The sequence below is a fragment of the Mustela nivalis genome, assembly GCF_964662115.1.
Source record: "Mustela nivalis genome assembly, chromosome: 12".
Lineage (NCBI taxonomy): Eukaryota > Metazoa > Chordata > Mammalia > Carnivora > Mustelidae > Mustela > Mustela nivalis.
The window spans coordinates 88469034-88493832 of record NC_139031.1 but is presented as its reverse complement, the minus strand read 5'-3'; the positions used below and the strand labels follow the sequence as shown (position 1 = coordinate 88493832).

Below are 24799 nucleotides of genomic sequence, written 5' to 3'. Positions count from 1 at the left end.
TTGATTTATTTATTTTCAGAAAAACAGTCTTCATTATTTTTTCACCACACCCAGTTCTCCGTGCAATCCGTGCCCTCTATAATACCCATCACCTGGTACCCCAACCTCCCACCCCCCCCTCAGATTGTTTTTCAGAGTCCATAGTCTCTCATGATTCACCTCCCCTTATTGGCATTTGATTTAATTTGGGACTGTTGTAAATAGTGGTATGGTATTGCACGTAAATCTTAGTTCCTACAATAAGGGTGTGCAAGCAGGTGTGTTTTCTCTTATTTCTAAAGTAGAACTGCCAATAGGAGATGCTAATGTTGTTGAAGATTCATATATATTCAACAAAATTAACTATCTCTTCTACACAACTCCAGGAGATGGGGTATAACATATCTTCATTTTATAAATGAGAAACTTGCAGCATAGACAGTTCAAACAGCTATAGCCTCAAGATTTAAACCCAGGTACTTGGCAGGTTCAGAGTTCATGCACTTAACTCCTCTACTACTCTACTTTTTCAGTGTTAGTGGGACTCTAATGGGGTTCTTGTGAGATTAGGAAACATGGGTCTGAGCATACCTGCCTGTCATGTAACAATGTTATACTGTCACTACCAGAATGTTTCAAACCAAGTGGGTCTGAATCTGCTCACCTTTGAAGGAGAAATAACTTGGGCACCTTCACTGGCTATGGACCCCTGGGGTGGGTGTCCCAAAGAAGGCTTCATAAAGACTATCTCAGGGAAAGATTTGAAATGTGAAATTGACCAATATTACAACCAGTCCTGAATTTGAAAGCTCGTTTGTCATGCTCTCCCTTACCTTGGCCTCTCAGATTGCCCCAAATGAAAGTACACAGATGCAGAAGTAGACTTTTGATTGTTTTTATTGTGCCTATTATGAAAGCAAAGATTTCAGTTTCCAGATGTGCAAAATAAAAGGTTTTGAAGCAATTATCTGGTTAAAGGGCCCCAGAAGATACACTTAGAAGCTCTGTGTTGGCTAAACTTAGAGGCACAGGTGGCTCTGAGGAGCTGGCAGACATTAAGGAGGGAGCAGTGTTGAAGCCCCTGTGGATAACCCCATGACCCTACACTTAAGTCATGGCAGAAGTTGTTCTTGCTGCAGAGTGAACTTTTCTGCTTGCCCAATTGTTTGTAAAATCATTCTTCAATAATGATACAATAGAAAGACACATGTGAACCAAAATAACCCAAATCTAGAATGCCCCATTATATACTCAGATGATGCTTTAGGCAATAATAGCCAATGAAGACAAGTGGACACGTGATGGCACCATGTGCTAGGAGCTCTTCCCATTGCCACAGAGTGCTGATATCCCAAGCAGATAGAAGAGAATGATGGCAAAGTAGATCAGGTTCTTGAAAAGGAGGAGAAGGTAGGTGTAGTAGGCAGAGGTGTTCATGAGCTGCACCTGCAGGGTGTCTAAAATAGGTCATTTATTAGTTTTACCTTCTGTTCTTTTGAAGGGCTATAACTTATTAATGGGAGACGAGTCATATTATACATTTCTGATGTCCCCACAACAGCAAAACCTGGAAGTAAATGTCTACACCATCAACATCACCAGCACCACCACCATTACCACCACCACCAAATAACTCATAATCTAGCTTGCAGATAAACTCAATCAACATCAGAGGTTCACTAAGAATATTCCAAAGTATTAGGAAGTAAGGTTATATCTTAGATGAATGAGTCAACCTGAAAAAAATTGGTGAAAATAGCTTTTATCATTTCTTCATCCCCACCATGTCTCTAAGTAATAATAATCACTAATATGCTTTAACCACTATCTAAACTACAGATTAATTTGAGAGGTTTGTGTGCAAAACTTTAATCTTAATTTTTTAGTAACCTAGGGGATTATTTTCATTGCCATTTTACAAATTAATTGAGAACAGAGAACTAATTTGCCTGATGTCTACAGTTAGTAAGTACCACAAGCCAGATTTTAATCCCAGCAACATAATGTTCAAGGACACATTCTTGGGGAGGTTGGGTAATTCAGTAATTAAGCATCTGCCTTTGGCTCAGTAATGACCCCAGGGCCCTAGGATTGATCCCAGCTTTCTGGGATCTCTTCTCCCTCTCCCACTCCCCTTGCTTGTGTTCCCTCTCTTGATCTCTCTCTCTTTGCCAAATAAATAAATAAAACCTTAAAAAAAGAACACATTCTTACCTACTCTGTGTTTCTATACCTCTACGTGTAATAAATACCCTCAACAACAAAGAGTTAAGCATAAATATAAAGATGAATTGTTGATTTAGAAGCATCTTAGCCATTACTGAGATTACTATCAGGGGTACAAATTTGGTTGTGTTCAAGGTAGGATGGGTGGGAGGTTTTAGTAAAGAGGGCATTAGTTGTGATGAGCACAGGGTAATGTATGGAAGTGTTAAATCATATTGTACACCTGAACCTAATATTACCCTTATATTAAATAACTGAAATTTAAATAAAATCTTGAAGAAATAATAAAATAAAATAAAATAAACAAAAAATTGAAGAAAGGGGCAAATCCAATTCTCTGCAACTTTAAGAGCTCAAACTCACTCCCTTGTCTTTCCTGAATACCCTCATTGTATCTATGATGTTATATGATAATTGCATTTTTTATCCTTTGGGGTTTTGTAAGAAATATATGATGTCAAGAAATAATGACAATATATGATGTCAAGAAATTAATGACAATGATGGTGGACCAGACTGGCCATTCAATGAACCACTAGGTTGGGTCTTGAGTCTGTTCATCTGGACATTTCTTTCTCTCTCTCTTTTTTTTAAGACTTTTATTTTATTTTATTTTACTTTACCAAAGAGAGAGAAAGAGCCAGAGAACACAGGCAGGGGGAACTGCAGAGGGAAGCAGGCTCCCCACTGAGCAGGGAGCCCAAAATGGGGTTCAATTCCAAGACCCTGGGATCATATCCTGAGCTGAAGGCAGACCCTTAACCGATTGACCCATGCAGGAGCACCTGGAAATTTTTTTTTTATGTGTTTATCTCCAAAAGAGTCAGAACTCAAGAATCATTAACCCTTACTGTGGAAAAGGACATCAAGTGGTGCCGTGCTCATTGCTCCTTGCCTTTGGTTAGGTAATATGTTAGCTGAGGTCAAGATTGGACATGGAGGGGGAAAATCAGTAAGGCTAGAGCCAGTGCTTCTTGTAGTTTCTTGTAGCTTCTTGTAGTAGAAAGGACCAGAAACCAGTACTTACAATGTGACAGCTAAATGAGATACCTTATGCTAGACATTCTACAAATGTGACCTTATGTCTTCAGTAACTGAGTGAGACATCATTTGTGTTATTCCTGCCTTCCAGAAAATGTAACTACTGTACCCACATTCATGAAACTAAATAGTAAAAGACTGGGGTTAATGTCCAGTCTGTGGTACATGAAGCCCTGCACTTACACCCCCTCTCCCATGTGTGGACCTGTCTCAGGGCCTTGGCTTTGGGAATTAGAGAAAGAATAAGAACTTAGTAAGTATTTGAACTCTCAATTAAGAAGGTCTGGGTTGAAGCCCCAGATCATTGTGTGGCATGGCACAAGGGACAGAATTAATTTTAGGTCCTTGCCCCCCCCCACACTGTGTAAAATAGGGATAAAATCCTCCACAGTGAATATTAAGAGAATCGAACAACATGGACACACAGTACAGTGTAATGTGCAGTACAGTGCCCCCTGTATAAGACACTCACAGTGTCAATTCATGTTATTAACCACCAACAAGAACAAAAACTTAAAAATATCCAGAAGCAACTTGATATCATGTTTTCCTCAGTCAGTAGAAACAAAGGCCACAGAAGTGAACAGAGTCCATTGCAGAAAGAATTCATAGTACATCACTGTACCCCTAATTTATTGTCTTCTCACACCAAAACCAGCGTTTACTGTGTTAAAATGACTCCTGAGAAATGGATTGACTTAAAATATAACTCAGTATACTTTGCAAAATCCGGCCATTCTGAGGCGTCTCCCTGAAGCCAGGGAATTTCATAAGTTAAGTTGATCAGGAAGAAAAAATGCTATAGCATAACTAAGAGCAAACATAGACAAAAACTTACCAGTTTCATCTTTCAAGGAAGATTTTCTAGATGTAATAGCAGAAAGCTCTAAAAGAAATAAAGACAAGTATTATTAAATTGTTTATATTCATTATTTGATATGTTGTCCGTTTTGTGGATGGATAGATGGATGGTATATAAATAGATAGGTAGATGATAGAATATGTAAACAGAGAGGAGAGAGCCATTACTAATATGAGCCCCACAATTCCAGAACTGATTGTTTTGAGTTTGTGTAAGCTAGTAGACCAATTAATTTATTGTATTTCTGCATATGAAGATGTTGAAGTGCATGAATGATGCATTTTTCCTTATTTTCTCACAACTTAATGTCTAGGACTATCTTGTTTTCCCTCTGTGCTCATAGCTCTCAGCACAGTGCTTGCTACACAGTAGGTGTTCTATAAATTCTTGTTAAATGGAAAAAAATAACTGAAACAGTGGCTGCTATACATTGCTCAGCACCCACTGCTAACATGAAGGGTTGTTACCAAAAAGAATTCATCCAACCCTAGAATGCACAGCAGAATATTACATTTTGGGAGGAGTTTGGAATAGGTAAATTCCCCATCTAAGCAAAGGAAAGAGGCCCCACCTTTCCAAAGCACACATGTTCCAATATCCCCAACTCATGCACATGATTTTTTGGAGTGGTGGTATTTGTGGACATGACAATAATAATAATGAAAGCCAATACCTATTGAATGATTATTACTGTGCCAGGAAGTATGTGAAAGATTCACATATATTAGGTCATGACACTGATGTGAGCTGTATTCATGTTAGCCATGAAGAAATGAGGTTTAGAAAGTCTAAATAACTTGCTGGGAGTCATACCAGTGATTGGCAGAGCCAGCACTCAACATTTCATTATGAGGGTTTAGATAAGCTAGAACATGTGGAAAGTACCTTGTAAAACAATCCATAGAAATTCATATGACTCCACCATAGTGGAGGCATTATCTCAGGCTTTATCTCTTCTCCTATCATACTTACTCATAGAAAATGATCTTTTTATTACAGAAGTTCAGCATTTCAGTGTGCTTCTTTCCAGGGACAGAAAGACTGGACAAGGAATAATCATAGATTTTCTGAATATATAACTGAGGTGAGGGTTGTAACACTTTATAGTGTAAAAAAAAAAAAAACTCACAAAAATAAAAACAAAGAGGCAACCCATGGAATGGGAGAAGATATTTGCAAATTACAGTACAGACAAAAGGTTGATATCCAGGATCTATAAAGAACTCCTCAAACTCAACACACACAAAACAGACACATAACATCAGAAGATGGGCAGAAGATATGAACAGAGACTTCTCCAATAAAGACAAACAAATGGCTCTCAGACACATGAAAAAATGTTCATCATCACTAGCCATCAGGGAGATTCAAATTAAAACCACATTGAGATACCACCTTACACCAGTTAGAATGGCCAAAATTAGCAAGACAGGAAACAACATGTGTTGGAGGGGATGTGGAGAAAGGGGAACCCTCTTCCACTGTTGGTGGGAATGCAAGTTGGTGCAGCCACTTTGGGGAACAGTGTGGAGATTCCTCAAGAAATTAAAAATAGAACTTCTCTATGACCCTGCAATTGCATTTCTGGGTATTTACCCCAAAGATACAGATGTTGTGAAAAGAAGGGCCATCTGTACCCCAATGTTTATAGCAGCAATGGCCACAGTCACCAAACTGTGGAAAGAACCAAGATGCCCTTCAACGGATGAATGGATAAGGATGATGTGGTTCATACACACTACGGAGTATTATGCCACCATCAGAAAGAATGAGTACCCAACTTTTGTATCAACATGGATGGGACTGAAAGAGATTATGCTGAGTGAAATAAGTCAAGCAGAGAGAGTCAATTATCATATGGTTTCACTTATTTGTGGAGCATAACAAATAGCATGGAGGACATGGGGAGTTAAAGAGGAGAAGGGAGTTCAGGGAAATTGGAAAGGGAGGTGAGCCATGAGAGACTATGAACTCTGAAAAACAATCTGAGGGTTTTGAAGGGGCGGGGGTGGGAGGTTGGGGTACCAGGTGGTGGGTATTATAGAGGGCATGGATTGCATGGAGCACTGGGTGTGGTGCAAAAATAATGAATACTGTTATGCTGAAAATAAATAAAAAATAAAAACAAAAACAAGAACATAAACAAAAACAAAAACCTGATATGCATACAAAACCAAACTTCCTTAAAAAGGTCATTGACGAGATTATTTGCTTGTAGAGATAAGAGAGGGAGACAAACCATGAGAGACTCTGGACTCTGGGAAACAAATTTAGGGTTTCAGAGAAGAAGGGTAGAAGGATGGGATAGCTGGATGATGGGTATCAAGGAGGGCACATGTTGACGATGAGCACTGAGTGTTCTATGCAACTAGTGAATCATTGAATACTACATCAAAATCTAATGATGTACTATATGTTGGCCAACTGAACATAAAAAAAAAAAAAAGTATGATTGACTGTTGGATGGAGGAAGAGAGTCTTAGCATGTTCATTATTTTTCTCCTTGATGTGTTCTCTCCAGATATCATTCTGTTGTGGAAATTACTCACTTCACATAATCTTATTTTGGTATGCTTTAAAAAAATGAATCTGTGTACCTCTGGGGATAAAAATATATGTTTATAAAAAATAAAAAATTTAAAAAAAAATCTATCACAGACCTGTACCCCTGGGGATAAAAATATATGTTTATAAAAAATAAAAAATAAAAAAAAAATGAATCTGAGCTATAGGCTTTTGTGTAAATCTCAAGAACAGAAATATTTACATAATCGTGTTTAGATGTTAAAATATCCTCAAGAACTGGTTTTTGAGTGTCTTGAAATCATCTTTCTTTTCCATACAGTGACTTTGCTCATTAAAAAATAAATATAAATCACTTACCACCATTTATTGAGGTTTAAACAGTCAGGTAATAATTTTTCAAATTAAATTTATGTGTATTCTAGTTTCACATTCTTAATCAATGTTGGTTGAAAACTTGGACCAGACTAGTTTTATCTCTCTTCAAAATTCCTTCCCTGTTTTGTGTTTCCATGTTTTATATATTTCATCAAAAAAACCCAAAAACAACAAACAAAAAACTTATGAGCATTAGCATTAGAAATATACTGAGGAAGGGAGGGAGGAGCAAGATGGCAGAGGAGTAGGAGATCTAAATTTCTTCTGGTCCAAGGAAATCAGCTAAATAGTTATCAAACCATTCTGAACACCTACAAACTTTAAAAAGGAGATCAAAGAGAATAGTAACAATTCTATGAACAGAAAGTGACCATTTTATAGATGGTATCTTCTGATTTGGTTAGTGTATATTCTTCTGGGTTCATTGTTACCTTTTTGGCATTTTGTTCTCTCATTCATCTATTTTTCTCTGGACAAAATGACAAGACAGAAAAACTCACCTCAAAAAAAAAAAAAAAGGATAAGAGGCAGAACTGACTGCTAGACCTAATCAATATGGACATTAGTAAGATGTCAGAACTACAGTTCAGCATGATGATTCTAAAGATGCTAGCTGGGCTTGAAAAAAGCATAGAAAATATTAGAGAGTTCCTTTATTAGAAAATAAAAGAACGAATACAACCAAGTTAAAATTTTAAAAAGCTATTAATGAGGTGCAATAAAAAATGGAGGCTATTCAAAATCCTTGAGGAGAACACAGGCAGCAACCTCTTAGACCTCAGCTGCAGCAACATCTTCCTAGGAACAACGCCAAAAGCAAGGGAAGCAGGGCAAAAATGAACTATTGGGATTTCATCAAGATCAAAAGCTTTTGCACAGCAAAGGAAACAGTTAACAAAATCAAAAGACAACTGACAGAATGGGAGAAGATATTTGCAAACGACATATCAGATAAAGGACTAGTGTCCCAAATCTATAAAGAACTTAGCAAACTCAACACCCAAAGAACAAATAATCCAATCAAGAAATGGGCAGAGGACATGAACAGACATTTCTGCAAAGAAGACATCCAGATGGCCAACAGATACATGAAAAAGTGCTCCATATCACTCGGCATCAGGGAAATACAAATCAAAACCACAATGAGATATCACCTCACACCAGTCAGAATGGCTAAAATCAACAAGTCAGGAAATGACAGATGCTGGCGAGGATGTGGAGAAAGGGGAACCCTCCTACACTGTTGGTGGGAATGCAAGCTGGTGCAACCTCTCTGGAAAACAGCCTGGAGGTTCCTCAAAATGTTGAAAATAGAACTTCCCTATGACCCAGCAATTGCACTATTGGGTATTTACCCTAAAGATACAAATGTAGTGATCCAAAGGGGCACGTGTACCCGAATGTTTATAGCAGCAATGTCTACAATAGCCAAACTATGGAAAGAACCTAGATGTCCATCAACAGATGATTGGATCAAGAAGATGTGGTATATATACACAATGGAATACTATGCAGCCATCAAAAGAAATGAAATCTTGCCATTTGTGACAACATGGATGGAACTAGAACGTATCATGCTTAGCGAAATAAGTCAAGCAGAGAAAGACAACTATCATATGATCTCCCTGATATGAGGAAGTGGTGATGCAACATGGGGGCTTAAGTGGGTAGGAGAAGAATAAAAGAAACAAGATGGGATTGGGAGGGAGACAAACCATAAGTGACTCTTAATCTCACAAAACAAACTGAGGGTTGCTGGGGGGAGGGGGATTATGGACATTGGGGAGGGTATGTGCTTTGGTGAGTGCTGTGAAGTGTGTAAACCTGGTGATTCACAGACCTGTACCCCTGGGGATAAAAATATATGTTTATAAAAAATTAAAAATTATAAAAAAATGGAGGCTATTACTGCTGGGACAAATGAGGCAGAAGAGAGAATTAGTGAAATATAAGACCAAATGGTGGAGAATAAAGAAACTGAGGAAAAGAGAGTGAAACAACTATGGAATCTCAAAGGGAGAACTCAAGGGATAAATGATACCATACGACAAAACAATACTAGAATAATTAGGATCCCAGAAGAAGAAAAAAGGGTGGGCCAAAAGCTATATTGGAGCAAATTATAGCAGATAACCTCCCTAATTTGGGGAAGGAAACAGGCATCAAGTCCAGGAGGCACAGAGAACCCCCCTCAAAATCAATAAAAATAGGTCCACACTCTGTCATCTAATATTAAAACTTAAAGTCTCAGAGACAAAGAGAAAATTCTGAAAGCAGATCATGACAAGAGGTCTGTAGCCTACAGTGGTAGAAATATTAGATTAGCAACAGAACTATTGACAGAGACCTGGCACACCAGAAAGGACTAGCATGATGTATTTAGAGCACCAAATGAGAAAAATATGCAACCAAGAATACTATACCCAGTGAGGCTCTCATTGAAAATAGAAGGAGAAATAAAAAGCTTTCAGGGCAAACAAAAACTAAAATAATTTGCAAATACCAAACCAAGCCTACAGGAAATATTGAAAAGAGTTCTCTAAGCAAATAGAGACCCTAAAAGTAACAGGCCAGAAAAGAACAGAGACATTATACAGTAACAGTCACCCAACAGGCAATACAATGGCACTAAATTCATATCTCTCAATAGTTACCTCAATTACATTGAGGGTAACTCAATTACATTGAGTTACTCATTACTAAATGCCCCCATTAAAAGACACAGTACATCAGAATAGATAATAAAACAAGAGCTATCGATATGCTGTCTGCAAGAAACTCATTTTAGACCCAAAGACACCTCCAGATTTAAAGTGAGGGGGTGAAAAATAACTTACCATATTAATGGACATCAAAAGGAACTGGGGTGGCAATCCTTGTATGAGATAAATTATATTTTAAGCCAAAGACTATAAAAAGAGATGAGGAAGGACACTATATCATACTTAAAGGGTCTGTCCAACAAGAAGATTTAAAAATTTAAAATATCTGTACCCCTAATATGGGAGCAGCCAAATATATAAACCACTTAATAATGAAATTAAAGAAACACATCGACAGCAATACAATAATAGTAGGGGATTATAATACCCCCTTGACTGAAATGGACAGATCCTCTAAGCAAAGATCGACAAGGAGATAAAGGCTTTAAATGACACATTGGACCAGATGGACATCACAGATATATTCAGAACATTCCATCCCAAAGCAACAGAACACATATTCTTCTCTAGTGCACATGGAACATTCTCCAGAATAGATCACATCCTAGATCACAAATCTGGTCTCAACCAGTACCAAAAAATTGGGATTAGTCCCTGCATATTTTCAGACCACAATGCTTTGAAACTAGAACTAAACTACAAAAAGAAGGTTGGAAAGAACTCAAATACATGAAAGCTAAAGAGCATCCTGTTCAAAATCTTTGGGACATAGCAAAGGTGGTCCTGAGAGGAGGGTATATGCAATGCAAGTCTTTCTTAAGAAACAAGAAAGGTCTCAAATATACAACCTAACCCTACACCTAAAGCAGCTGGAGAAAGAACAGAAAATAAAGTCTAAGCCCAGGAGGAGAAGATAAATAAAGATCAGAACAGAAAACAATGAAATAGAAACCAAAAGAACAATAGGACAGATCAATGAAACTAGGAGCTGGCTTCTTGAAAGAATTATTAAGATAGATAAACACCTGGCTAGACTTATCAAAAAGAAAAGAGAAAGGACCCAAATTAATAAAATCATGAATGAAAGAGGAGAGATCACAATCAACACCAAAGAAATACAAACAACTATAAGAGCACATTATGAGCAATTAATTATACACTAGCAAATTAGACAATCTGGAAGAAATGGATGAATTCCTAGAGACTTCTAAACTACCAAAACTGAACCAGGAAGAAAGAGAAATCCTGAACAGACCCATAACCAGTAAGGATATTCAAGCAGTAATAAAAAGTCTCCTAACCAAAAAGATCCCTGGGCTAGATGGCTTTCCAGGGGGAATTCTACCATACATTTAAAGAAGAACCAATAGCCATTCTTGTCCCAAAAAATAGAAATGGAAGGAAAACTTCCAAACTCATTTTAGGAGGCCAGAATTACCTTGATCCCAAAACCAAAGACCCCATCAAAAAGGAGAATTACAGACCAATATTCATGACGAATGCAAATATCCTCAGCAAAATGCTAGCCAATAGGACCTAATGGTACATTAAAAAGCCTTATTCATCACGACCAAGTGAGATTTATTCTTGGACTGCAAGTTTGGTTCAACATCCACAAATCACTCAATGTGATACAATACATTAATAAAATAAAGAACAAGAACCATAGGATGCTCTCAATAGATGCTGAAAAAGCATTTGACAAAGTACAGCATACTGTCTTGATCAATACCCTTCGCAGTGTAGGGGTAGAGGGTATATACCTCAATATTGTAATAGCCATCTATGAGAACTCACAATGAATATCATTCTCAATGGACAAAAACTGAAAGCCTAAGCCCAGGAACACAGCAGGGCTATCCACTATCACCACTGCTATTCAACATATAACTAAAAGTCGTGGCCTCAGCAATCAGACATCAAAAAGAAGTAAAAGGCATCCGAATTGGCAAAGAAATCTCACTCTTTGCAGATGATATGATACTTTATGTAGAAAACCCAGAAGACTCCACCCCAAAACTGCTAGAACTCATATAGGAATTCAGTAAAGTGTCATAATATAAAATCAATTGCATTTCTGTACACGAACAAGACAGAAGAAAGAGAAATTAAGGAGTTGATCCCACTTGCAATTCCACCCAAAAACACAAGATACCTAGGAATAAACCTAACCAAAGAATCTAGACTCAGAAAACTCTTATAGAGTACTCATGAAAGAAATTGAGGAAGACATAAAGAAATGGAAAAACATTCCATGCTCATGGATTAGAAGAACAAATATTATGAAAATGTCTATGCTACCTAAAACAATCTACACATTTAATGCAAACCTTATTAAAATACCATCAACTTTTTTCAAAGAAATTGAACAAATAATCCTAAAACTTATATGGAAGCAGAAAAGACCCCGGATAGCCAGAGGAATGTTGAAAAAGAAAGCCAAAGTTTGTGGCATCACAATTCCAGACTTCAAACTCTATTACAAAGCTGTCATAATCAAGACAGCATGGTACTGGCACAAAAACAGACACAGATCAGTGGAACAGAATAGAATGCCCAGAAATAGACCCTCAACTCTCTGGTCAACTAATGTTCAACAAAGCAGGAAAGAATGTCCAATGGAAAAAAAGACAGTTTCTTCAACAAATGGTGTTGGGAAAATTAAACAGCCACATGCAAAAAAAGGAAACTGTACCATTTTCTTGCACCACACCCAAAAAATAGACTCCAAATGGATAAAAGACCTTAATGTGAGAAAGAAATCCATCAAAATCCTTGAGGAGAACACAGGCAGGAACCTTTTTGACCTCAGCCGCAGCAACTTCTTCCTAGAAACATCGCCAAAGGCAAGGGAAGCAAGGGCAAAAATGAACTATTGGGACTTCATCAAGATCAAAATCCTTTGCACAGCAAAGGAAACTGTCAACAAAACCAAAAGACAACTGACAGAATGGTAGAAGATATTTGCAACTGACATATCAGATAAAGGGCTAGTATCCCAAATCTATAAAGAACTTATCAAACTCAACACCCAAAGAGCAAATAGTCCAATCAAGAAATGGGCAGAGGACATAAACAGACATTTCTGCAAAGAAGACATCCAGATAGCCAACAGACACATGAAAAAGTACTCACCATCACTCGGCATCAGGGAAATACAAATCAAAACCACAATGAGATACCACCTCACACCAGTCAGAATGGCTAAAATTAACAAGTCAGGAAATGACAGATGCTGGCAAGGATTCAGAGAAAGGGGACCCTCCTACACTGCTGGTGGGAATGCAAGCTCGTGCAGCCACTCTGGAAAACAGTATGGAAGTTCCTCAAAAAGTTGAAAATAGAGCCACCCTATGACCCTGCAATTCAACTACTGGGAAGTTACTCCAAAGATACAAATGTTGTGATCCAAAGATGCTTATAGCAGCAATGTCCACAATAGCCAAATTATATACAAAGAGCCTAGATGTCCAACAACAAATGAATAGTTAAAGATGTGGTATATATGTACAATGGAATACTATCCAACCATCAAAAACCCCTGAAATCTTGACATTTACGAGGACATGTATGGAACTAGAGGCTATAATGCTAAGCGAACTAAATAATCCAGAGAAAGAGAATTATCATATGATCTCACTGATATGAGGAATCATAGGGGAAGGGAGGGAAAAATGAAACAAGATGAAATTAGAGAGGGTGACAGACCATAAGATGAGACTCTTAATCTCAGGAAAGAAACTGAGGGTTGCTGGAAGGAAGGGGGTAATAGGGATGGAGTAGCTGGGTGGTGGTCTTTGGGGAGGGTAAGTGCTACATTGAATGCTGTGAATGTGTAAGACTGAGGAATCGTAGACCTGTACCGCTGAAGCATATAATGTGTTGTATGTTAATTAAAAAAAAAAAAGAAATTTGTTGAAGAAAGGCATTAAAAGAAATGCCTTCACTAGCTTTGCTATGAGAAGACCTTGGTTGACTATCCTTTCAGAAGTTAATTCCCAAGTAAAACACACCATAAAGAAGAACTTCTCCCTTTTCTATGATCATCACCATGGAATGTTACTATAGTATATTTTTACATTGATCAGTATAAAAATCGACACCTAAAGGACTTCAGCCCAGTGGTTACATTAAAGTTATGCTTAGCTTATTTGCCTCCTTTCTTTATCTTAGCTGTAGAAACAAAAATAATTCAGACTGTTTGGAATCTTACTTTAGTTATTTTAGGGAAGAATATACATAAATACAATAAAAATATGAATAAATGTATCCATGTTGTGTTTTCAAAACCAAGCATTTTAACTGACATTATTGTGCTTCCTTTTCATCACATGCCAGGAAAAAGGAAAGGTATATCAGTATTTAATATAAATTTGATCAATGGAATCACTGAAGATCCAAGAGGATAAAGGTTTAATTCAACAACTCAGAGTTGCACAATGCAACGGTCTTTGTATGTTTTGTGGGCTTGTTTCCTACTGCTTCCCAAGGACTTGTGAACCACAGGGGAAAGTGCAAACTGGTTCTTTCTCATGGGCCCTCTGGGGCTTTGGCCTGTGATGTTAATGCCAGGACTTGACTTCTAAATCTTAACAAATTACTGATCACAGCCCGATCAGGGTTATACTTTGAGTAGAGCAATACTGAAGGGAGAAGGACTCTGATTGCTGAGTAGAACATTCCTGACAGGCATATAATTGTTTTCATTTCCTGATCAAGTAAGATAATCAAAAGTGGACTCTCTTCAGAGCATTTCTTGGTGCGAGGTTGGTAGGTGCTTTCATTTGTATTTTTTCATTTATTCTATACGATGGCCCTAAAAAACATTATTGTGACCTTTATATTGGATGATGAAACTGAGGCAAGAAAAGCTAAGTGAATTTGTCTTTTTCTTTGTATGTTCCAAAGCCCATCCTCTTTCAGTTCTATGGGGAAATAGCAAGACATTCATACTACCATTTAAGATACCAACATTTAGAAAGACTTTTATTTGTTTGTTTTCATTAATACTTGGCAGGGAAGTGGGGTATTTCCTTTAAAGAAAAGAGTACCAGTATATATATATATATATATATATATATATATATATATATACACACACACATACACATACATACATACATACATGTACATACCTTTTATATGGGAAGAAAATAGAATCTCTTGAACAGCTTTTCCTTTATTCATCTCATGTTCAATGATACATTTGTGTTCTTTATCCATTGACGCTTCAGTCACAGTCAGCCAGCTGAATTTCATGTATGTGTCCTTAGTCTTCATGGTGTCTCCCTGCTGGGATGTCAGAATTGTTTTATCCTTTTCTTTCCAATCTATCTTAATAACATCAGGGAAAAAATCCTCAAGAAGACAAAGATATGTTCCAGACTTATGGAGTCTTCTTTCAGCAATTGAAGGAAAAAATATTGTAGGCTTGGGGAAAATGGCTGCATCAAGGTTTCTATCTGTGGGGAAATGGAATAGCAATTAAAACCTTATTAAATTAACACAAACATCATGTGGTTTGGAACCACCTCACAGTGAAATGAAAGAAATTTGCCATAGAATTAGTGCTTATCTCAGGCCTTTCATCCACAATGGGTTATGAGGTACTGACTGTTTTCATTTTTAATGAGAGATAGTTACAAGAAGTCATGTAGCTTGCTCAAATAACAACTATTAAATGGCAGAATCTGGATTAAAATATGAGAATTTTTGAAACAATACACACTCACATTTTGAATGGAACTACTATAATGTATATTTGACAATCTATCAAGTTGACCTTCAAATCTTCAAATATGGATTCCAAACCCACTTCCTTTTTAATTTTTTTTTTAAGATTCCATTTATTTATGACAGAGAGTTAATGAGAGAGGAAAAACAAGCATGGGGAAGCTGGAGAGGGATAAGCAGACTCCCCACTGATCAAAGACATGGGGCTTGATTCCAGGAACCTGGGATCATTACCTGAGCCAAACCCACTTGTAAAGTAATGGATGTCTTCTACTTTATTCCTGATTTTATAAAACATCTCAATCACACATCTGAACCATTCCAGGATTTTGAGTAGGACAATGTTCAAAACTGTTCCTCCCAAATATTTGCAATACCTTGAATTTAGTAGCAAAGTGACAGTATTTAAATATACAATATATAAATATAAATATAATATATAAACATAAATATAATATATTAATTATATTATATTATATACATAATATATATAAATATAATACAACATTTTTATATATGTAATTATACATCTATAATTACATATATAATATATAATTATATTATATAATATTATATATATTATATTTTATATAATTATTTATATTATATATTTATATATTATATTTTTATATAATATATTTATATATATTATATAATTATTTTATATAATTATAAATTATAATATATATAATATATATACATATATATTATATATGTAACTATACATCTATACATAATAGATATATATAATATATATATTATATTATATATGTAATTATACATCTATAATTACATATATAATATATATTATGTATATAATATAATATAATTTATATGTATATACATATAAATGTATGTACATATATACATTTATATACATATACAAATTATACATATACATATAAAATTTATATACAATAAATGTATATATGTACATATAAATTATATTATATTATATACATAATATATACACTACACAATATACATTATATATCATTATATATACATTATATTATATTATAATGATATATATGTATAAATATCATGTATATATATGTGTATATATTATGTATAATTATATATATGTACATACAAATACATACAGTATATAAATATACAATATATAAATATAACATAATATATATTTATATATAATAAAATATATGATTTTATATATATTAAATATAATATATATTATAATAGTAGGACACTGCATATTTTCCAACCATATACTTTGTTTTTAATTTAGAAAGCATGTTAGTTAAATGAGATTAATTTTTCCATTTTATGTTATTTACATAGTATTAGTCTCTGGTCAATATATTAAGGAATCCAATTTACATCTCAGAAAATTTGTATTTTTTATGGGAACACTTCTGATTCATTATAGTCAAGAAATTGAAAATCAAATGATGAATGAGAACTTTCTAGAAAGTTAAACACTGTTTTTCCTCCTGTCCTTTCCCTTTGTTAGATTATTACTTTATTCTTTCCAGGAAAAAATGAATCTTGTTGTTGTTGTTTAAGATTTCATTTATTTATTTGAGAGAGAGAGAGTGAGAGAGGGAGAGAGAGAGTGCATAAGAGGGGAAGGGGAAGGGGAAGAAGCAGACTCCTCCCTGAACAGGAAGCCCAGTGAGGGAGTTTATAATGGGACTCCAGGATCATGACCTGAGCTGAAAGCAGTCACTCAGATAATTGAGCCACCCAAGCACCCCAGGATAAAATGAATCTTGAACTTCCACAATTTTCTCAATGGAATATTAACTGAACATTAAAATAGTGACGTTGATTACGCATGGTTATTGTCTATATTTTAGGTAATTAGATTACATGGTTTTTCCTTCAACATTCTTTTTTAAACATTATTATATTAAGGCCCAAATCATTTTTATGATTCATGAAGTAGAAAGCATATTCCAAAATACATAAGCCTCTTCAAAACACTTATATACATTAATTGGAATAATCACAAAATACATTGGAGTTAAATAGTCTGAGTTATTTATATTTTATTAAGATGCAGCAGTATGAATTCTATATAAATTTACTAAATGTCAGCTACATTTTCAAGTGCAAGTGTGATATTTCAAACCTATATATTAGTGTTGATTTAATCGTTCTCTTTTTTTTGTTATTTTTCTTTTCTGCAATAAATAAAGCTAATTCATACTTGAATAAGAATTTCAAATTTATGACATTTCTAACTTTATTTAAAATTCTAACTGTATTTAAAATGTTTAACTTTTTTCTAATAAATATGAGCATGAAGGTCAAACTTGTTGGTGTCTGACCAGGTCTGCTGAAGGTCACCATCTGTGAATGACATTAAATATCGTGGTGCCCAAAGTAACGACATAGTGGGAGCATAGAATGTGCTTTTCTTAGACCATTTCTTCAATTTTTAAAGTGGATGTGGAAGGCAATGCCCACTCTTTCACTTCACATTCCTCCTAAGGGACTTGTACTTTAAAGTCCTTTTCTCATTTTATGGTGGGAAAAACATAACAAATGTGAAAAGTCAGTGTGCTTCATTTTCACAGGTGATATAAAGTATGTACTTCATCACAGTTTTCTCTACCATTGAACCCAAAATTTGACTCTGTTTCCTGATAGATAACTACAGGCCTTTTTTCTTTTTCTTCTGCTTTCCTCAGTGCTTAAGATCTTCTATTTTTAGTTCATGGCAGAACTCTACTGTGTGTTTTATTTTAAGTCTTCTCAAATAGATTTAGGAAATAGGTAGTATAAATAAATGATAAATAGTTTGTGCGCCAGAGCTTGTTTCTTCTCTGCCGCAGAGCTTGACTGGCAAGGTCTACCTCAAAGATGACATGAAAACCAGAAGATGTTTACAAATCCTGCTGAGATACAGACACAAAGCATGTGGAATCAAACACACTGAAATGCCAGAGCATAAGGTGAAGCTTTCATTCCCAATATTATCCCTCACAACATGGGAGTTGCCTTTTGTTTCAGCCTCTCATATTAAAAGAGGCTCTTCTAATGCTTTTCTTTGGTCAAACAATACTGAAATATTCAATACTCAAAATTCAATTCTCAATTCAATTCAATACTCAATATTCAAATACTCAAACAACCTGAAATAAACTCAACGTTGACATAAGAAGTAGAGCTGGTAAAGACAGTAAAGAAGTTTAATATGGATTTGGTAAATATTACCTGGAACAAAAATCTCTACATGTTATACTTACATTGAAAAAATATGGAATACCAGAGGGAATAGAAATGCATTTTAAAAAATTTTATAAGTGGGTAGTTTCCTATTCAAATAAACTATCCAGTGACATCATTATAAGGGGATCCCTAAACAGACACTCAGACCCTGAGACGATCCAGAAATTTGCTCCAAATTGGATGTTTTACATGGATATGAAGTGCTGAACAAAACTATTTTTAATGAAATTAGGGGTAAAAAAAGGCAGTATTTCTCAACTGGTATTTATATTGACATAGTTTTAAACTGTGTAGGTATAATTTAATTAAGATATTAAATTGACAAGTAATTATTTGACTTTTATCCATATTACTATAAATTTATATATTCAAATTGCAAAACAGCCTTTCTTTTTCCTTTATGTCTGGATATTTTCATTAAAACATGAGATAGCATCTTATATTCAGGTTAACAATATTTGAGACAATGCTTTTTACATTCTCAACATTTTTAGAAGCAAGTGACAGTGAGTCTTAGAAATTGAAGTATTCCACAAATTAGACCATTGGTTCTGAACTGATCTGTAGACTAGATGGTAATAATTAACATATTTTTCTGTACTCCTGATTTTATAAAGATATCCAGGGGGTGGTCATTTGAATTCTGAAAAATTGATATTCTTTATCACTGATCATGTCTCAATTTTTATAATCGCTCTTTTTGCATTTAATTTCATATACTATTAGCACCATTCACTTGAGATTGTTATTACATTGATAATATGAACGGATGGGAATCCAAAATGTTAACAGTAATAACTGTCACTATAAAATTTTAATTTTGTCATTTCCAATTTTTTCCAAATGAACATATATAATTTTTATAATTTTAAGAAAGCAATAACAAGTGAATCAAAATTTATTTGCTAACAGATGATTATACACAGTCTGTAATTTTTTTCTACGCGAAACTCTCCTAAAACCATGAAGACTCTTTTTATGAGTTCTGGAGCTGAATTGGTTTAATTAGCTTACAAATTCATTAAACTAGACCATCTTTAGGCAATATTATAAGACTAACAATAGCAAAAATTTTGACTAGTGCCAGCCTCTCCACTAAGATGCTACAGTAATAAGAATAAGTGGGATTATTGATGTTCTATAGTCATTTACTCTAAGATTTTTTTTTTGCACTGGTCTAAAAGATGACACAAAAGCAATCATATAAATTTCAAGTTATTTGAGAAAGAATCACTATTCATTAAGAAAGGAGCCCTATTAATATTAGAGGTACTTACAAGTATTTCTTACATGAGTGACTACAAGAAAAGCGTGTTGAACCATAAACTCACACCAATGTTTTATAAACATAGTTCTCAAAATAATTTTAATTTCAAACCTGAATATGTTTTTGTGTGTGTGTATTTTGTGTGTGTGTGTGTGTGTGTATTTTCTAAAAGTAGAATTAAAATCTGCTTGTCCCCTGGGACTAATAATACATTATATGTTTATAAAAATTTAAAAAAAATAATAAATCTGCTTTCAAGAAGGGATGTAAATAAATAATTTGCAAAGAGTTTTCTTCCATATATCCCTATATATGGACAGCAAAATTGCTGTCCCTATGCTGAGGTGATCCTACATTGTTTTTTTCTAAAAAGTATCTATCAGCTAGGTGGTGGGTATTGGAGAGGGCACGGATTGCATGGAGCACTGGGTGTGGTGCAAAAACATTGAATACTGTTACACTGAAAATAAATTTAAAAAATTAAAAAATATATTTACTTACCTGGGGGTGTTACTATGAGCTTAGTTCCTTGTGCAAATCTCTTGACCCAGACTGTTACCACATTAGTTAGAGGTTCTACAAAAACATCAGCCTTCTCCTGAGCTTCATGGCAGGACCAGCAGGAAGAAACCTTGTACTGGAAATTTGATCTTCAGAGTTTCCTGGGGAATCCTTGAATATAGGCTTCATAGCATCTGATATTTTATAAGTTTACCTGAGCTTAGTTGACCCAAGGGTCTGTTTTCCAAGAAGCCAATAATTACTGAAAAGGGCTGATAGACAACAAAAACACTAAGAACAAAAATAAAAGAGAGAGAGAGAGAGAGAGAGATTGGGATTAACTGGTCAACCAACTACATATCTACATTACCAGGAAAGTGTTCAGTGAATTAAGAGGTTGATATCCAGGTGTACAATTGTGTGAAATTGCTCAGAGTGTGCATCAAAGGAAAAGCCTTTGTGTTCTCACCAGACCTACTCTGTTAGTAATTTGGGATTGTATTTCTAAAGAGGGAAATTCTTCAGTAATTTACACTGCAAATATACCAATAGAAATATATTTGAGAAATGTGAACAATGTTCTCCATTCTGTAATCAGCTACTTTAATTACAGCAAAATGATTTTTTACCACATGATCAAAATGAGAAGATAATTTGTGTAATGACATATTATCCCTGGAATGAAAGAATCAATTTGTAGAAATCTATCTTCTATGAAAAAATAGATACCATTTTAACCCAAATTTGAAAGCACAATCCATTTCTCTGAAATGTTGAAAGAAGCAGCCTCTTGGAAGCTATTCTGTGATCTTCAGAAATTCATGCGTAGCCCTACTTTTGTGGTTAACTAGCTTTGGACAAGACATTTGCCACCCCTGCTTTCCCACATCCCATTTGCTGTGTGGGCATTGGGCTATGAATGTTCAAAGGGTGCTTCCTGTTCCCACAGTTTATGGACCTGTGATTAAGAGCAGGAAAGTGTCTGCTGTGGTTGCTCAAGTGAGAAAGGTGTTCAGGGTTAATAATAGAGAAGGTTTACTTACAAGTCCTTCTCATCCTCTGATATTGTGAGATTCCAGTAGGCACAATATCAGGGGGCTTTATGGGACATGAGGACCTTATTGACTATCAGGTAGAAGACTGTTGTTTTTCTTATCTGTGATTAACCAGAATTTGGTTAGTCTTACAGGTAATATTGGTTGAGCTTATAGGATTCTTTTCAGGGGCTCTTCTTTAATTGGTACCAGGGGACAATGACCTTCTCAAGGGAAACCCTAGACTGCTTGCAATGTATATGAAAAGTTCTGACTGGTGTTCAGGTAAAGGAGAGTTGATTCTGAGAGATTCTCATTTTGGTGTCTCCATTTGAAATGCAAGGGAATAAGTCCAGAGGTACTGCACAAGTTGATAGTGGACATAAAAAACAGTGAAAAGACAAGAAGGTGTATAGTCATCTATAAACCCAAGCCAAAGATATACATACATCCATATGTTTGGTGTTGCCAGTGACTAATTAGAATGGGCTCCAAGAGGGGGCATGAATCAGGACTGGGGAGGTAGTGGTGGAGGCAGCCCTTTTTCCTCAGAGGCAAGAATGGGGAAGGAAGGTTTGCTTTAGACCCAATGAAAGACCCTCTCAGTAAGATCTGTCTCAGTGTCATTTTATTATGTTCTTGGTATAAGTAACTATCAGATCCTGGAAGCCCTCACCAAAACACCCATGTTATAATAATTCAATGTATATTCCCCTTGGGAACAACAACCTTGCATTTTTCCTTTAGCTTTTACTTCAGACACACCTATCCTTGAGCTCTTTTTTACTCAGATTGAACGTGTGGAGAGCTCTAACTTAGCGTGCAAATTGGAAGAAAAGTCTTATTATATAATAACAAACGAGATACTAATCTCACAACCTTATGCAGAAGTAAGTATATTTTATAGATCAATAGTTTATAGAAAGTTCACAAAGTTTGATGAATATTTAAAATTACTGTAGTTATTGCTTTAGATGCTATGACATTTCTATACTGTGAATAAAGAAAAATATTGGAGGAAAAATATTCTTTCACTTATTACCCTTGACTCTTTCCCTCTTCACAATTCTTAGCTTTTTAGAATTAGAGCAACACTTTACTGTTGTTTAGAGGGCAAAGTGAGATGTGATTTTTAAAGACTCCCTGAGATCCCGTGTTCGCTGAGTTGGCTCATGAAGTAGCTCAGTTATAATGGGAAAGGACACTGTGATGTGTTGATCCTGTACTAGAACTGTCTGTATGCAACCTTCTTTAGTTCCCAGCAATCCAGCAGGTTAATACCAAAAACTGGGAACACAGTATAACAAAGATTTAGTACCTTTCCTCAATCAATGCTGCTGGTTAAGTGGCTGAGCAGGAATTTGAAATCAAGATCTGTAACACTCAGAAGTCTTGTATCTTCCATCTTTCATTCCTTTGTTCATTTGTTCGTTCATTCAAACTCAGCACACCATTTTGCACATTGATTTGTCTTCCTTCCCCAGAAACTTCTCATAGATGCAGAAGTATAAAAATCAAGACACTAGCAGAAGCTAGTGTAGCTCCCACAGAGGTAAGGATAGTTGATAAAGTGACCTGACTGAAAGAAACATCACAGGTTCGGTCCTTGGGCTTCTAGCTCAGACCTTGCTGAGAACACAGATTCAGGAGAAAATTCCTGTATAGACATTAGTCAGGTCCCTCTGGGAGGTAGAAAGGGGCATGTATGTGATGGCAGGGGTGTGGAGTTGTGGGAGGGCTTTTGTCCAGTGGCAGCAGAGCATTTCCACACTTCACTGGAGTGTATTTGAGCAGGTGTAATATTCCAGCCCAGCGTTTGCCTCACTAACTTGGTATATCCTGAGGCTTGCTGGTAAACCCCCTTTCTTTTCCTGGCTTCGTAGCTGTCCTCATTAACACCTTGTTCCTGGACCACATTTTCATTTGAGGAAATGCACAGAATTCATTTAGAGGCTGGTCTGGCTTCTGTCAGTACTAGTATATATTTACATTCTTCCTTTGGTGTTCTAAAAATTCTGTTTCTTTGTTTTCAGTAATGGATGGCATGAACTATGTTATTAGAATGTCTGCATTTGCATCTGAGAGAGAAAAAAGCAACAATTCATGAAATTTTGACATTTGCAAAATAATGCACATTTATTCTCTATTAGTGAAAAGCTTAGTGTCTGATATTTAAATTTTCCTTCCTGAAGAATTCAAGCTCATGGTGAAATTTGTCAGCTTAGTTTAAATGACCATATGAGCTTTCTTCTTCCCGTAATGGCTGGCTTGATTGTCCATGCTTTCTATCTCCTTTCTTCACTGAGTGAAATCTCCCATAGGTAGAGCCACTTACAGATCCACAGGGAGGTCACCAGGATGACCTGCTGTGGGAATAGCATCCTGCCAGCTCTTGTCAGGAGAGGTGGTTGAATACTCAGCTGATCACAAAGCAAATCTGAGAGCTGGTTTACGAAGAGGAAGTGGTGCTCTGAACACACAGCTAAGACCCATAGACAGCAGAGAAAGGGAGCCACAGTATTTACACCAAATCATCCTGCAGAATAGGTCTACTAACTCCCTTTATCAGAGATTTCTCTCATCACTGTGTGACTGTTACCATTCAATGATATTAATGTAAAGAAGCCATTTTATTGTTAATGGACTGTAGTCCCTCATTGGTTGAAATCAGTGGGAGAGAGAGAGAGAGATGGAGGAAGTTCTTACAGTTCTTTGCTTTTATGAGTTATGCTTATCAACTCCCTCCTTTCCTTTTTCCCCTCTCTCTAGTCCTTCCAATGCAGTTGGGATAATTTCTATTGGTCTGTACTCATGGAGACTAATTCTTTCCTTGCATCTCTTAAATACACTGGTGATCCTTTATGGCATTCTTCATTTCTTTTATTGTGTTTTTATTTCTTGCCTTTAATTTGGTTCTTTCCATCTCTCTACTGAAATTATCTGTCTAATCTTGAGTATTGTTTACCCTTTCCATTAGATTAGAGCCTTTAATATATTAATCATAGTTATTTTGAATTCCCTGATAGTTCAACATCTGTGTCATGTCTCAATCTGGTTGTGGTAATGGCTTTGAGTCCTCAGAGTGTATTTTTCCTGACCTACTGTATGTCTACGAAATTTTTGTTTGGAAGCTGGACATGCTGTGTGGTATAGTAGATACTGAAGTAAATATATTTTGTGTTTGAAAGTGAACACACCTTTCCTGTTGGGCCTTTACTTTGGGGGTTTATGTTAATGGATCAGGAGTTAGACTGGAGTTGAAGTTTGTTGTTGTTATCAGGGTTGAATTTTGTTTTGTTAGTGTTCAGACACTTAAAAATTCCCTAGTTCTACTTTGTCTTTTCTCCTCATTTGTCTTTTTTTATTTATTTTTTATTTTCAGCATAACAGTATT

The 24799-nt window shown here is 35.6% G+C and overlaps 1 gene segment (V, D, J or C); it reads right to left on the bottom strand.

Moving 5' to 3' along the window:
* Positions 1-858: 858 nt before the first annotated feature.
* On the bottom strand, positions 859-20957 carry LOC309844796 (T-cell receptor gamma chain C region C7.5-like). The segment is given in 4 exons: positions 20372-20957; positions 14808-15134; positions 4085-4132; positions 859-1436 (listed from the first exon to the last, which is right to left on the bottom strand).
* Positions 20958-24799: the final 3842 nt, after the last annotated feature.